We start from the raw sequence: 5,725 nt of genomic DNA, 5'->3' as shown, positions 1-5,725 counted from the left end.
CTTCATGATGGAGGGAATATTATGTTCCCAGAATACTCTAGAACACCGACCCAAAGGCTCATGTATGATCCTTCCGACTGGCTATCTCCAGACCCCACCAAAATGTCGTAGAAAAAGAGGCTGGTTACTGTCGTTTCTTTGCCAAAAACCTGACAAGACTTGCTCTATTATTGTTCGCAAGACTGGAGGGAAATTCCATCGATAATTTCATCCAACTCGTATCCGCGTTCTTTAAGAAATACTCGGTCTTCATAGAAACAAGAATAACGGAAGCCAATCTATCGAACCTTAAACAAGCACCGTTTGAGCCCCTGAGATCGTACAACACCAAGCTCATGGACATCAAAGCCAGCATATCACACCTACACGAAGGTGTAGCCCTCACATCACTTAAAAATGGAGTATTGTTTTCGTTGAAATTCAAAGAAGAAATTTAGATATGAGCACCTACGTCATATTTTGCAGCACATGAAGAAGAGGTCGCCATCTTGAAGGAACAATATAAAAGCAAAAAGTAATTAAAACCTTAACAAAATACCCATAATCCAAAGGATCCTGCGACCCGAGGAAAACGCTTCTTCGCAATAAGCAGCCCGAGTCAAAGCAGACTGTCCACCTTCGAAGCCTGCAAATTCGGTACTTTTTCTTAATTGGAATAGACACTCCTCAATAGAATGCCGATCTGTGCTAAGAAATAAAGTGAACATGGAAGAAAACAACTATCGACTACGAAAAGGAAGAAACCGCAGTCACATAGAGAAACAATCCGAAGGTGAGAACCAGTTCCAACAAAAGAACCCAAGAAATAGAAGAAGAATTGGCAATTATGCCTCCACTGGCACCCAAGAAAATAGACGACATGATCCTCAGGGGAAGCAAATACACTCCGATGAAAAATGACGAGACAAATCAGGCCGACCTAACCAACGACCTCCCTAATGACTTTGCAACCTTCATCGACCTAACAATAGAAATCCGACACCCATGAAGTCCGAACAAGACGAGCTCAAACCTGATTCGATGTCTCGACCCAGCCAATTGGCGATAGCACGACGTTTTGAGAGAGTTTCTAAAGAGAACAGATATCAAAAAAATGCTCAAAGTCTGGGAATTCCTAGAAAACATATCACTCAGAAAAAGAGTACCCACTTAGAAAACAGCTCGAAGTTTCACGACTTCAACCTGTCTGGGGCCAAGGGTACTACCCGATGAAAAATTGTACCATCCGACAAGAAAGGGGCAATACCATTTGAGGAAGCGGGGAGTAACGTCATCTATGGAGAGTCCAAATTTTCAAATTCGGTCAATTCGATAAAATCTTACTAGATAAGAGCCGATAACGGTATCAAAATTCGAGAAGGTATCAAAATCCAAAACCAATCTCCAGCTCAAGCCACAAGATAACATTCCACGAGCATGAGAATGCAGACCTCATAAAACCGCACGATGACCCTTTGATAATACGCCTAGATGTCGGAGGATGAGAACTCTCGCAAAGATGGTTGATACTGGAAGCTTGGGAGATGTCCTATTTTACTATGCCTTCAAAAGGATGGGTTTCACTAAATCCATTCTGAAACAAGAACTGACGCCACTAATTGGTTTCACTGTCGAACGACCTATTTCCCCGGATCCATCGAGCTAGTAGTAACCACGAGAGATGTTCGCAGGATCGTCGAATTCTTCATAATAGATGGACCTTCCCCCTTCAACGCAATACTCGTAAGGCCTTGGCTCTACAGCATGAAGGTGGTACCATTGACTTATCACCAATGCTTATAATTCCCGACCCGAAAAGGAGTCAAGGCTATACGAGGTACCCAGAAGAGCTCGAGGACATGTTAGCTAGCGAACTTCAAAGACATCAACCGTCATCGACCTAATCACTCTCCTGACCAAAGGTCAAAATCCCTCAGCTCCCAAAATATCGACATACTCAAAACGAATATACACTTCTATGTAGATGACTAAACGAACTCACTATCCCACAAACAAAGGGAAAAATATTGAATTATGTTAACGATTGATCCCTTGACGAGGGTACGTAGGAAGCTCGAGTGCGAGCACAACTGCCTTTTCCCAACATAAATTTCACAAAAGCCGAAATTTGAAACGCACATTTCCAACAAAAAGTTAATTCCTGGTCCTAACCAACTTGGAAAAACTCGACCATTAAATGCACGAGTTAAAACATTTCGCATTCCTGAGTGTCAGCCCCAATAAAGACCGAAGAACTTCCAAAGTACTCAACCATACTGAAAAAGAATATTATGAGCTTAACGGAATCTTCACCTCATTGAGACAATCTTTTGATCGATACGCCGAAGCCTGCGGCCTCTACGTCTCTCACAATGTCGCCTCAATCCATCAATTTTGGCACCTGCTAACCATGAAATAGATTGAGGCGTACGACAACATCGGCACCGGCTAATCGGTTTTCCTTTTTCTTTTTCAAATATATTTAATAATAACGATAATGACAAGCATCGGCGTCCAATGAAACTCAAATTCCGATAAACAAAGCATTGTTTCAACTTCATATCTGAGTAATTCTCCTATTAGACTTAGGGATTTCATGAGCTTCATGTCAAATTGCTAATCATAGGATTGCTTCACTTCAGGATTGTTTATCACACTGGTTTCTAGATTACTTAAATATATCATAGAATTATAGGATCATCGTGAGGCTTGAGAGTGTAATAGATACCTGAACCTTATCATGTTGAACTACATTTCCATTCGCAGCGAGAGTTGGTCTAGGATTCTAGTTGAACAATATAGCATCTTGTTTATTTTTTGTTTGATTCATCAGATACACAACGAGAGTTGATATTATATTAGATTTCGACATCTGATAATTTATCCACTTTGGAAATTTTTCTATTTACCAATTTAAACTCAAACTTACCCACTTTGCAAATTATGATCTTAAAAGTTGTCTAATTTTAGTTTTCCCTATATTTAGTAAAATGATTTGAATGCATTATTACAAAATTATCTTCTCTGAGTTAGTTTATTAGTTCTCTTGCAGGAGCAATGGAGAAGTATTGTTTGTTTTAGGCTTGGGCATTTTACCCAATACCCGAATCCGAACCTGAATCTGACCCAAAAAATTTGAAAGAAAATTCGAACCGAAGTAGAAAAATACCTGAACGAATATCGAGTTAGGATATCCGAACCAAAACGGGTAATATCCGAAGCTCGAAAGATATCCAAAATAACTGAACATATGTATACTTAACACTATATGCCTAGTTTACATATCTCATTTTATCCAAAATATTTATATTGATGTTGTATAAGGCCCAAGATCAGATAATATACATACAGTTGCAGACAAATAATTTGTTATTTATTTAACATGCATGTCAAGCTTCTTGTTTCATAAATCAACAAAGTTGCATCTAAATTCTAAAAAAACAACAACAAGATTATTATCTTTCTATTTTCAAAGTGTTGTTTCCAAACCTATTAGTCATCCAACCTATTAAAACTTAAAAAAAGTTGTTAATTTTGAATATTTTGGTACAAGAAACTTTAGCAATAAAATTATGATTTTTTTTTCAAAATCTAAAATATCCGAACCCGACCCGAAATAACTTAACCCGAACTAAAAATATCCGAATCCGACCCGATATCTAAAAATACCGGAACGGGTTTTAACCCTATACCGAAATACCCAAAATAACCAATCCCAACCGAACAGATATCCGAACGCCCATGCCTGGTCTGTTTAGTGATGACACCAAGTTGATGATTTCATTATTTGCACAAAGAAAAAACATTATTATAAATATTAAGCTACATTCATTTCTGAGATAACAATGGAGTTTTGCTTCAAATAACAGCGATACTACTCAAGGTTGGTAAAGCTTATTAACCTATACCAAATCCCAATTACTTTAGCTTAAATAACCTTAGACTCAAAGAAACAATCAAAAAAAAAAAATTCTTCATTGTTATAAATCAATTGGTGGATGTCCATAACCGGCCCGGTCCATAACCGGCCCGGTCCATAACCGGCCCGGTCCATAACCGGCCCGGTCCATAACCGGCCCGGTCCATAACCGGCCCGGTCCATAACCGGCCCGGTCCATAACCGGCCCGGTCCATAACCGGCCCGGTCCATAACCGGCCCGGTCCATAACCGGCCCGGTCCATAACCGGCCCGGTCCATAACCGGCCCGGTCCATAACCGGCCCGGTCCATAACCGGCCCGGTCCATAACCGGCCCGGTCCATAACCGGCCCGGTCCATAACCGGCCCGGTCCATAACCGGCCCGGTCCATAACCGGCCCGGTCCATAACCGGCCCGGTCCATAACCGGCCCGGTCCATAACCGGCCCGGTCCATAACCGGCCCGGTCCATAACCGGCCCGGTCCATAACCGGCCCGGTCCATAACCGGCCCGGTCCATAACCGGCCCGGTCCATAACCGGCCCGGTCCATAACCGGCCCGGTCCATAACCGGCCCATACACTTAGAGAGAGAGACGGCCCAACCCTAGAGAGAGAGAGGCGGCCGCGAGACTTGGAGAGGAGAGAGAGGCGGCTACAACTTGCCTATTTTCTAATTCGTTTATGTTTATGATTTTTAATCTTTCCTATTATTGTATTTCCATTTATCTCGATTGTAACCCCTATATAAAAGGAACACTTATTTATTAATTATATACAGAAACTTACAGTTCTAAATCCTTAAGTTTACAACACATTATCATCACAATAGCCTCAAACACCCTGAGCCTAAAACCAAATCGCTAAAACCCTAAATGAAAAGGATTAATCTTTCCTATTATTGTATTTCCATTTATCTCGATTGTAACCCCTATATAAAAGGAACACTTATTTATTAATTATATACAGAAACTTACAGTTCTAAATCCTTAAGTTTACAACACATTATCATCACAATAGCCTCAAACACCCTGAGCCTAAAACCAAATCGCTAAAACCCTAAATGAAAAGGAATCTGCCTCTGAACTTCGAAGAGGCCGCTCTCCCAAACCGTGAGGACCCAGAAAATGATCAAGATATCAAATCGAAGCCCTAGCCGAGTGCAAACCGTTTGTCGATCTTGCCACCGACGCGCCCTCACGCACAGATACAGTGCGCGCCGATTTGCTTTGGAACCCCAATCCGACCCCGACAATACCGACGAACCCTAATCCGTTCGCGACTCCGTTCCAGATCGTGTCCACCTGATCAGCTCTAGCCCCAAGGCGTTCCTGATCCTAGACGAACTCAGCTCCATCCTACATCAAGGACAGTTCACGATCTGACAGGAACAGCTCCCGTTCGCATCAAAGCCGCTCGCGATCCGATAGAAGCAGCTCGCGTCCCAGCCAGCTCGCGTCCTGATCGTGTCTAAGCTCGAGGTTCATTCTTGGTGGTCCGGTTTCTACAAACAACTAAACTAAAGGTATTTTGAATTCTAAGAACATAATGAATCGAATTTGGTTGATTGTAAAAAATGAAACCCTAAAATATAATCTCTGAGATGAAAGCCATAGGATAATTGATCAATCCTTAAGCGAGTAAATCGAAGCTCTATAAGTTCGATCCCCAAACCCTAAAAATCGAGATTGATCCATTGATCAATTAAAATCAGAACCTTTAAGGTTTTTGAATCTCAAATCAAATCCCCTTGATCAAAGATCAAAGTTTTCGAAATCCCTTAAAACCCTAATTTTGGAAAATCGGTTTTTTATTTTGGTTTGAAACTT

Source organism: Brassica oleracea, chromosome C6 (assembly GCF_000695525.1).
Source record: "Brassica oleracea var. oleracea cultivar TO1000 chromosome C6, BOL, whole genome shotgun sequence".
NCBI classification, from domain to species: domain Eukaryota; kingdom Viridiplantae; phylum Streptophyta; class Magnoliopsida; order Brassicales; family Brassicaceae; genus Brassica; species Brassica oleracea.
The sequence above is the reverse complement of the archived record's forward strand: the minus strand, read 5'-3'. Positions refer to the sequence as shown.